This window comes from Talpa occidentalis, unplaced genomic scaffold (assembly GCF_014898055.3).
Source record: "Talpa occidentalis isolate TD23 unplaced genomic scaffold, MPIMG_talOcc4v2.1 talOcc4.12, whole genome shotgun sequence".
Classification (NCBI taxonomy): Eukaryota; Metazoa; Chordata; class Mammalia; order Eulipotyphla; family Talpidae; genus Talpa; species Talpa occidentalis.
Genome location: NW_023601212.1, coordinates 70,951,628 through 70,963,625, shown reverse-complemented (window position 1 = coordinate 70,963,625; position 11,998 = coordinate 70,951,628).

The following is an 11,998-nucleotide window of genomic DNA, read 5'->3' as shown; positions in this document are numbered from 1 at the left end:
TTGGGCTTTCTTTGTAATATTCCAGCCCTAAACTTTTAAAAGAGCTTAAGTAATATTATACCAATTGAGATACTGCTTTAAGAGATAGCAAGAAATTGTAATATAAGCAATAGTAATTTATATGATGAAATCTAAATATTTTGCAATGTACCTTGTGGTAAAGATAATTTATTATGTTGTTTGCCCCATTGCGATGTTTAAACATAATAGGTAAAACCTACTTGTTCATTTTCAGTTAAATATTGTTTTAAACATTGTCTTGCCAGTCCCAGTTGCTAGTATCTTAGAAAAACAAATTTTTTAAAAAACTAATAAAAAACTAACTGAGAACCACAATAACTCAAGGAAAATTATCTAATTTGGTGTTGATTTCAACAAGACAAATATTTTGTGAAAATATCGATAAAAGAACATAATTAGTGATTTCTCTGAAATGAAGGCATGAAAACAAATTTCTTAAGAGAAACACATTTTATGAATTGTGTGTTCATTTCATTTCTTATCCAAAGATAACTAATCTATAAACTGAACCCCCAGACATATGCAGCTCTACATAATTTTGGACATCTTTGATATTTTGTCAGCTTTCAGTCATTTCAAAATCATAATTTCATACATATTTTTCAGTATCTAAATTTGTTTAGGTAAGATTTTAGAACCTATTTTTTTTACAATTTTTCATTTGACTTAGTGCTTTTCTATATTTAAATACATCATATGGACATCCACTCACTGTCACACAGCCACATCTGCTGGTTCATGTAACAGGGTTCTGGGTTGGCAGCTCTTGCTTTAAAAGAATTTCTCAACCCCAGCTCATAGTTAATGCAAAGTCCATGCCTGATCCATGATTTCCTGGCATTCTCAGAGGTGTACAGTCTCATATTCATCTGTCCCAGCATTAGTTCACTTCATAAATGGTTTGTGTCTAAGACACGCTGCCCATTTATTCATTCACCCCAGTGCAAAGTCCCCTTTTCTTCTACTCGTGGTGTGCATCAGACTTGACTAAGAGCTCAAGATGGCGGGAGGGCTAAACTGTACAGAAATCACTGTGCATTGCACACTTCCAATGAATGCTGGTCATCTCTGCCCTAGAAGTTGTTTAAGCCACATACCCCAAAAGATGCTTAAGTCGATGGTACCTAGATGGATTCATGGCTTCTCCATTTCTCTCTCATCTCCACCTCCTCATGCCCATCAACTCTGAATTCTTTTCAAACTATAATGCAGAACAAACCTCTCTACAGTTCCTCCTCTGAAACTTGGTTCCAGGTTTTAAGGGACCATCTATTACATTACAGCACACAAAAACACAGAGTCCCTGAGATTATCTTTAATAAGATCCACCTCCTCACCTTAGAAGGCAGCTTTTGTTTTAAGCAGCAGCATTCTTTCTTTTCAGTTTCACCACATGTAGTTTAATGGCAGCACAAGGATATAAACTTGCAACCTACCAGGACAGGGGGTGCAGCTGGTGGGTGTTATATCCTTTCAGAATCATGTAATAATTAGACTGATAGCTTATTTCTTTTTCTCTCTTTTTTAAAATTTATTTTTATTTATTTATTTTATATATATATATATATATATATATATATATATATTTTACAACATAGCCCCCTGTGCTCCTTCCTCCTTCCCTCCCCCTGGTCCCTTGCCTCCTCCTCCCCTGCAGGATATGTATAATTGTCTGTTGTTTTTGATAGCTAGTTTCAAGTGAATCCTCTTTGCAGCAGAAGAATGAACAAAGTTAAGTCAGATGTAGCACTGTGGACCTGAAAACAACTTTCATGGGCTTGTGGGAGTGGGGAAGAGCCAGTCCATGGGAGAAGGGTGAAAACTCACTGGTTGGGGAGACCTGCACAGGACTCAGCTCTGTAAAGGGAGGGAAGAGGAACTATAGTGCTGTGTCTGCTTCATAATAGAGACCTGAGCTCACCTGAGAAGAACCATTTCTCTCCTTCAGTCCCCTTGGCAGAGCCATCAGAGCTAAGAGGGTGGAAGGAGCAGGAGAAGGCGGATAAGACACAGTCTCACACCAGGGGACACAAACCCACTAACAGACTGGCTTCCATAGGTTATAAGTGCTCCTCTCCCCACCTCACCACTGGATCCATGGGGCTACAACATGGCAGTGAGTTATAATAAAAAGAGCGGCTTCTGAGGAGGAGTTCTCAGGGAATCCCAAAGTCTATACAAAAACAACGCTACGGGAAGAATTTGAAGTTTTCGGTACCTTCAGATATGGCAAACATCACACACACTCATAATTAACATAAAACATCACTTTAAATGCTTACATATCTCAGTTTTCATTATCCAATATATCTTGTCTAGTACTCAACTGAAAATTACAAAGTATGTTAAAAGGCAAGATAAAAACATAGTCTGAAGAGACAAAACACAAATACAAAGGAGGCTCATGTATAACATAATCTTTGAAATTATCAGACAGGATTTAAAATAATTAATGGTGATGCATTAAGAGCGCTAGTAGAAGCCATAAACAAAGTTAAAAGACAGGTGTGAAAGCGAGAAAACATTTGCAAACTATATTATATGGAAAGGAGCTAATACCCAACATATATAAAGAACTCATACAACTCAACAGCAAGAAAAATAAACAAATAAATAATTAAATAATTCAAACAATCCAATTTTAAAAATGAGCAGAAGGCATACAGAGGCCAGCAGGTACATGAAGAGATGCTAAACATCACTTAAAACCACAGAGCTATTACCTCACACCTGCTGAATGGCTGTTACCATGCAGACAGCAGATACTAGGTGTTGGTAAAGATGTATATGAGCTTGCTGATAATCACCAAAATCACAATTCTTTAAAGTAAATACCAATAAAATTGTACTTTATTTAAATTTAAAACTTCTACTATTTAAAAAGCTACAATTAAGAGAATGGGGCAAAAAATCCATATATTGAGGAAAAGTGATTGCAAAGCACATATCTGATGTAGGGATTGTATGCAAAATACACAGGAAGTTCTTAAAACTCTACAATAAGTAATCAAAACCTTCTTATAGGGGAAAATATATCTGAACCTTTCCTCTAGCAAACGCAGTGGAACACACTTCCCTCATTAAGTGTGGGCTAAGCAAGTGACCTCCCTCCAAAGACCAGATTTGTAAAGAAAGGGTGAACAAAGAAGTGCATTTCACCCTAAAAAAAAGAAGTGATTTTACTTTGGAGAAACTTGACAAATGCTATCTCGTCCAGGTGACCAAGGTCAACTCAAGAGCAGTGTGTCTGGAAATGATGAGAATGACATTTTCCTCTGAGGCCTTACCTTCCAAAATGCATAACCCCAGTCCAATCAGAAAAACATCAGACATATTTAAACAGAGACAGTTTGCAAAATATCTGACCAATACACCTCACAACTGCCAAGGTCATAAAAAAGAAGAAAGTTTGAAAAAAATGTCACTGCCCAGAGGCATCTGAGGAGACACGATGACTAAATATAATGAAGTGACCTATATAGGATCTGTAAAAAGAAAAAGAATAGGAAGTAAACCACATAAATCTGAGTGGAGTGCAGCCTTTGCTAACAATGATGTGTCAATTATGATTCATTAATTGTGACAAATGTACCTACTGATGTAAGCTGTCAGGAGCAAGGGAGACTGACTCCAGGTATATGGAAACTCTGTACCATCTTCCCAATTTTTCTGTAAATGTAAACCGGTTCTAAAATGTTTTAATTACTGAAGAAAGAAAAAGACCCAGCGTAGCTTTGAGGGTGGGACATCGAATAAAAAAGGGTGAAATGCACTGTGATGTTCATTTTATTGGATGTACTCTGTGGTGTGCTCACCTCAGGGACATCGGTGGTCAGCAGGCTGGGTGTTTTTGTTGTGAAGTGGGGCTATGAAGTCTAAACAGCTGAACCCAGGAATCAGATGGAGCTATTTGAGGCTTATCTTCGGAAAATTTCTCTGGAAATTTCTGTCTTATCAAAAAATCTCAGTTGCTAAAACTGTGGCCTGGATTTTCTCAGACATCTCTGCCTGGAACCCTAATTTTAGTTTGGTTGATGTCTCTTGATTGCACTAAGAAATGTGGGGGATGCATCGAGACCAGAGAATAGCTGGTCCTATGTGCATGCTATGCCCCAGAAGAAAGGCTCCCTTGGTCCTTTACTGGACAACCTCAGCTCAGCAATGGCACCTCGGGCTCCTTGGTCATGTTTTCTCATTCCCAACCATGCAAAGCTCTTACTAGTAAACTCCAACAAGGTTATTATATTAGTTTTCTGACTCTATTGTAAGCAATCATCACAATCTTAGTGACTTCAAACAGCAGAAATTTATTCTGTCACCAATGTGTAGGTGAAAAAAATCTAGAATCCAGGTGCTTGCCATGGTGTGTCCCCCCTTCTTTACTTCTCCCCTGTATCCCTTGAATGTGGCAGCATAACCACAGTCTCCATGCTGTCTTCACGGAACTCCCACAGAGTGTGTCTCTCTTCTCTTGTTCTGTCTTGGGTAAGGACACTCGTGTTTAGATTTAGAATCCACCTTAATGCAGGATGAGTCTCATCCAGAAAAGCTCACCTAACTGTATCCACAAAACCCCTTATGAGGCACTCTGTGAGGTTCTGTAAAGGTGGGCCTTAACCTTGGATCCAGGGGGGCTGCCTGTTGAAGGCCACCACGTTTTTTCCTATATTGCAAAGAATTTTTTACCTTCTGTCAGGTGTCCTGGCTTCATCGCAGGTCAGCATTCATCACTTTTGCTTAGAATTACTTCAATTAAGTTGGGGACTTTTGTTCCGAAGGCTTTCATTTCTTTTTTAAAAAATGAGATTGTGAGTTATTTAAAAAATAATTCATTCCAGCACAAACCATAACCTTTAAAAAAATATGCCATTCTGGGAAAAAATAATAAAAGGGACCCTTTCTAAAGGTAATAAACTAAAGATATGAATCTGATAAGCAGCCTATCTAAAATATGCCACCAGCACTTAAGATCTAACTTGTTTTATAAACGTGATATCTATATTACACTCTCTTGTAAACAGTAATTAATATACTCCTCTGATAAGCATGCTATCTATATTACGTTCTCTGCTAACTCTTCTGATAAGCATGCCATATTTATTATAGTACCGGCACTTAGTATCTAACGCATCTTATCAATGTAAACAAACAGAAGGGAACTCCCAGTAAAATAAAACCAGCTACTTCAGACAATTGGAGCTGCTTCATCTTAACTGCAAACCCAAATAAGACAATGTTTATTTAACTGCAATTCCTGTAAATTTTGCTCTAACAGATGGGAAGTCATCAGCAATGTGTTTGTCAGCCTACTCCAACCTCATTTTGAATAGTTCCTGACCCTTATGCTCCCCGCCCCCAAAAGTCAAAGAACTCATTGGAAACAAAATATTATGTAGGCATTTTTGGATAGTTGGAAAAAGTAGTTGTCTCTACAGAGTATGCTACTCTACGAAGGGGAGTTGGGGCAAGGGCCATCAATGATTAGGACTTAATTATAATGAGGACTCAAGGATCAAGGTAAAAGAGAAAGTCCTATTGACAGTAACCAAGAACACTTTTAGGGAAGGAACAAAGTCAATACTTGTAAATGACAATGGCAACTAGGGTATAAATAGAGTTAGTAAAATCATCTCTATGGTCATCTCTATAATCGATGACCAAGATCACAGACCAACCCTGAAAGGAAAATAAAACAAATGTGGGTTTCCTATTAAAAAAGAAAGGAAGAGGGCCTCCCTGGTGGCGCAGGCAGTTGAGAGCCACACCGTGAAGCTGTCTGCAGCCTCTGCAGTGTGGGTTCGATCTCTGCCAGCCAGCGAGAATCCCACATGGTGAAAAAGACCTCTACTGTCTCGCCCGCTGCTCCCCTCAACAGTGTATTTCGCCAGTCTGCCTGTTCTGTTCCCCACTCTGTCTCCAGTGAATCTTCTCACCCCACCCCCACACCTGTGGCCTGTATCCTGGTTCTTGTATAAAAATAAATAAATCTTAAAAAAAAAAAAAGAAAGTATGAAGGGAATTGATGTGTCCAGTCCCAAGAAGCTGGCCAGCATCGAAGACAGTGATTTGAAGTGTATAAAGAAATTACAAAGCCCACTTCTTGTCCAAAGTCACACAGAATGTGTTGGGAGAGCAGGACTTCAACCAAGGTTCAAGTATATCATACCTTCCATGGCCCTTTCTGCTTCTCTGTGGGGAAGTTTATTTCTGTCCTTCCCCCAAAGAAAACCAATTGGAGGCACACATGGAGTAAGGATTACAAGCTTCCCTGACCCCCGAGTGGTCGTTGGTTTCCCCTTAGTACCATAATAAACTAATCTCAATATTTACTAACATTCTGGCGTCAAATTCTTGCTGATTCTTTCACATACATAGCATTCCTAGATGTCAGTTAGAGTCCAACTGATTTTTGACATACACATAAAATTGTTTAAAATGGCTTGAAATTTACCATTCTACGCCTGATGTGGAGTCCCAAAACCTCTTACAAATTCTGCAAATTCACTAGGATTTCTGTTTTATGATTTTTTTAATTCTGATGTATTTTTTTCTCAATCTTTGCTATTTATTTAATCACTTTTAAACACCCAATATTCCATCACATCCCGTAACATTAATTCTGGTTTCTTGATTCTGTTAGATCTCCCTTGCCCTTCCTTTCTGTGTCTGCTGTCTTTCCTTGATTCCACATCAACATAGAAGAATCAGCACTGTTCTCTTATCTGCCACAAAGTAGCCCTCAGCCAGGTCCTTGTTGTTTTGTTTTGTGGCAGAGCTAATAACAGAAAGAGATGGAAAAAAGTGACACTATAGAAGCTCACAGGAAACTGTATAATATCTGATAACTCTAAAGATTAGCCAGTACTCGCCAGTCACGGCATTCTCCCTACACCTTTTCTCCATAGAACAACAGTATGGCTGCCAAATGGCTCAACCTCTACTGACAGCTCCTATTTGCAGAAGCTGCCCAAGTTCAGGACATTTCTTATGCACAGCAGCCATAAATCTCTGCTTATTTGTGTCTCACCAAACAATGGAGTGTCTAGGAAGGAAGAAAAAGTGGGAGCTCAATATTGTGACATAAATTGGCCTAAAAAGGTAGGTTGTAATGGAAAAGATCCCCTTGTTCCAGAGAGAAGGGACAAGTGGTCAAGGAAAGAAATTGCTTTTGGTGGCACCGTTTTCTGCCATTATGTTTAATTTGCGATATGTCACACCACGGAGTTCTGAAAGGAGTCTGAAATGAGATCCTAAAACTAGGATTTTCCATCAAATAAACCAGCTGACCTGAGTTCTCTAGACAGTCATCTAACAAGGGGAGGGGTCAGGCTTTGCCTGAATGAGAAAAATGGTTTCTTGTAAGAAATCTGTGCAAATGAGAGAGAAGTTTAGGTTTTACCAGCTTTCCAGCAAATCTACCTTTGTTCCTAAACAGAACCTTAATACTCTTCTGAGTTCAACTAAAGCTTAGCCAGGTCCATCAACATACCTAGAATAGAAAGGAGTCATACTTCCAACTGGCCTGAGCCAGGGCACCCAGAAGTTGCACTTATAGAAACTGTTGTGCCTGCAACCTTGACATTCACTCACTAAATGTATAAATTTATAATTGCTGTAGTTGAAGTATAGCTTAATAATATTAGTGCAAACTTCCTTCCGAGTTTACCTTACTTTTGAAAGTCTTATTTAGTGAACTTACTTGTTGAAAAATAATAACTTCATAATCTTTTTTTCAAATGTACAATGATCAGTAATTATTAAGCTTTTAGAAAATACTAGGCATAGCATTTCCTGTATTACCACTTTTAATCTCTATAATAACATTTCAAAAAGAATGTACTGTTTTTATTCTGTAAAATGTTTATATTTTACAGATCTAATGAGGCTGATTAGAATTTATATTTTTCCTGGAGTGTGGAGAATAGGTCATTTTCAAAACAAAGGGATCTGTCCTGACAGAGGTCAAATGTTGGTTCTTGTAATAGACTGTCCTTTGAGAACAAGAAATTCAGCATCTCCACAGGAACCCAGTTCATCTCTAGGATTCTGTGTGTATGAGTGAGAGTTCTTCCCCATCAGACTTTGTCCAGTTGAATGGGACTAAAAAGAAGAAGGCTAGCCCTTTCCAGTGTTGCCACAGTCATTTCTCCTGTGAGCAATCCTTTCCAAAGGTGTGCAAATTCCGTCCAGAATATCCATTCTCTAAGGAGAGAGCCCTTGTCTCAATCTGCACTGTGATTCCAGTGCCTGGTATAGTGCCCATATGGGGAGGAAATATCCTAAATCTGGTTACAGGGACACATCGGGGGAATCTAAGAGACATTCTACAATACTCTTCAAAATAGCATCTCAAGAACAAAAAGGAGGACTGGGGAGTTGTTCTGAATTTCAAAAGAAGCCTTGAGAGACATAGCAATAACATGCCAGGTGTAATCTAGGGTTTGCTTTGAACTTGAGAGATACAGTAACTCCCCTTGATCCATGATTTCACTTTTCATAGTTTCAATTATCTGTGGTCCAAGAATACTACAGTAAGATATTGGGTATTTGGGCCTGACAGAATGTCTCCTGCAAGAAGGGTGGTGAGAAAAAGGGCCCTTCTGCCATCTGTGAATGACCAGAGGTGACACCATCCGCATGATGAGCACATCAAAGGAGCAGGTTGAACACCCAGCGAGATCTAGAAATTTCCATGAAGGACATGGGCACTCCAGATGTGTCCATTGACACCACACTTTACAAAGTTGTCTAAGTCAAAGGAGTAAGGAATGCCCTATGCTGTATCCTTGTGTAGTAAGAAAATGTAATGAGGATGAAGTTTCACAAAAACAAGCTGTATATGTTGGTTACCTATGTACCTGTCACTTAGTTGAAAAATCTACAATGTGGATAAGAATTAACCATTGATTGTCAAAGTTTTAACACTACCCAAAAAGGGGGTATTTTGGTATTTTTAGAGAGGAAGAAAAAGAGACCACAATCATGTAACGTTTACTATAGTATATTATTACAATTGTTTTATTTTATTACTAGTTATTTTTGTTAATTTATTACTATAACTAATTTATAAATTAAACTGATAAATACACAAATATGTATGCAGTAAAAAGATGGTATATTTAGGATTTAGTATAATTCTTGGTTTTAGGCATTCACTGAGGGTCTTGGAGCAACTACCATTTTTCAAAACCTTTGGCATAAAGGTAAAGAATCTCAGCTATTTCACAGACTTGGGAAACTAAGAATATAAAACATTTTTCTCAATTATTACTTCCCAAGACAATGACAACTTTCTATTAAGAGCTACACAACTTTGAAGGAACTGTTAAGGATTTTGGGGGTTCCCTGGTCTCTATCACCCCTGGAGATAAATGTGGAGGCGAGTGGAAATGCTGAGGTCTGATCCAAGAGGGACATGAATCCCCAAGTAACTCCACTTGAGACTGAGTTCTTCCATAATCTCCAGACCAGTGAGTTGCAACATCTATATTATAAGCACAGACTTGGAATGAGCAAATAACCTAGGTGTGTGGTTGTGTGTCTTTTCTCTTCACTTCGCAGGGCTTTTTTGTTTATTCCCAGAAGGTGACTAGGGTGCACTTAGAGACCCAGATCCCAGGGTGACCAGGTTCCTGCTGTTCTCTCGTAGCACATCCTTGCACAATTCTGCTGAGCCTGGGGCAGGCATTCCTACCCCAGGGAGAATTCTATGGTTTATCAATTCTCTGAGTGTTAGCAGTCCCCAAGAACATTTCCTCCTCCTCCTCTTCTTCTCCAGGTATCTTTCTCAGGTAAGATTATGTTGAAAAATCACACCTGTATGTTGAGAATATTTTTTAAAGGTGCTAATAGAACCTCTTCAGCCATGTTATTGAGTCTGTGGTATATTATTTCTTTGCAAGTTTATATATTAGCACATATGTCTGTATTTATAAATATATAGTATGATTTTAAAGTTACTTCTGTATTCTATTTTTTAAATTGATCCATAGTGATTGCCAAGGAGTTAGCAATCTAATAAATATTCTATAGCACATCATGTCCTTAGTTTCCAAGTAAGTACTTGGAAGCTAAACAGGAGTATTTTTTTTTTAAAGGTGTGTGTGTGTTTAGACTTAAACATCAGAAACACAAATCAAAATTATCACAGAAATTTTTGTACTCTATTTCTGATTTAGTGAGTAGTTAAATTTCAATCTTCATTTTAATGCATTTATTTTTCTCCCCAAGTAAAATATGATCTATAAAATGTCATTCTTACTCTTTCCATAAATTATGTTCTTTTTCTTTTATAATGGTTTTAAAGTTAATTCAGTAATATGGAGTACTTATTCAATGTAAGTCAAGTTTGTTTTTTTAGATATATAACTAACACTATGCAGCTTTTAATTGTAATATAATGATCTAAAGTAACATTTTATGAAAATAGCTTGTTTGTTTTATATTATTCAAATTTAGAAAACCCAAATAAGGGAACAGGAGAAAAACAAATTTCAATAAAGTAAAAATCAAAATCAACAAGCAACTATAGACCAGAGACACACTACAGTGGGGGGTGGGTGGAGGAGAAGAGGAATTAGGGTCAGAAGAAGGGGGGTAGGAATTGTATGGGAAATATAACCAAAATAAAAATGCATACATTATGCAAAAATGAAAAATGATGTAAGAATTATATAAAATAAAATAATTTATAAAAAATAAATAAAAAAACAAAAGTGCTAAGAAAAATTATTTTTAAAATTCTTTAGAAAATTCTTAATGTTATAATACTACGGATGTAGTTTTAAATTTAAAAGAAAGAGAAATCAAGATTGATTTAGCCAATTTAAAATTACACAAATAGACCAAGATCTCAAAATTCGGGTCACCCCTTTCTGACTCATATGATTTCACTGTCCAGCAAGTGGCTAACTTGCTATTTATCACCCAGATATATGAAAAGAATCATTAAACCCAAATCATCAACCCACAGACTCATGAACTAAATGCATATTTTTTGTTTTAAAATCTGAATTTTGAAGTTTGTTGCATAACATAATTAAGTAGAAATATGCCTTTTATTGCTAACCACTAAGAGCCTTAACTTAGACAACTTCCGTTAGCTCTTCTCATCAACTAGAAATACCCCAATTAGTTCATTTCATAAGTAGATTTTGGACTTTTAATATAAAGTAATCATGGTGATAGATGCTGGAGATTAAATTTTAGGGAAAACATACATGACCCATATGTTCATAGATTTAAAAGTTTTATAATGTATGATGAGTAAAAAAAGTTACAATAACTTAAAAATAGTTGTTATTAGGGACAGAGAATAATATTCCAGGATAAAATGTTTATAAATTGTCAGGTTTGAAAACCATAGATTTAGTTTGTAGCATAGCTATACTGTTTCCAGATCCCAGGTACTATCCCAAGCTTTTCTGGGACGTGCTCAGTTTATAATCTTCAAAGTCACCTTCTCTGAGTTCCTAATCTCCTAGCTGATGTCCTGATCCCGGTAAAGGGCATCATCTTAACCTAACACCCAGAAATGACTTTATGGACAACCTGGCAACTTAATCAAATGCAGAGTTACCTCTCCATTTCTGCCATGGGCAAGGCAGTCTCCATTTCACTATTTTTTTCTTCAGAATTCTCACAATATTCTGGAAGAATGATTTATTATTACTATAATGTTAGAATTGTCTTGATGATAACCAAGATGAAAATGCATACATTGTGCAAAAATGAAAAATGATGCAAAAAAATATATTAAATAAATAAATAAAACGACAGGGTAAAAATGTAAATACTATTCATTTCACTATTTTAAAGCTATTGTCACTGGAATCAGGAAATGTCCTTAGTCTTGGGGTGACCCCAACCCCTACACACAAAGGAGGTGGCTCCAGCAGCAGTTGACAGGTGCACTCATCACACAGAACTAACAAGAAATGCCACAGCTTCTTATGCATATCAGGTTATTAGATGTCCC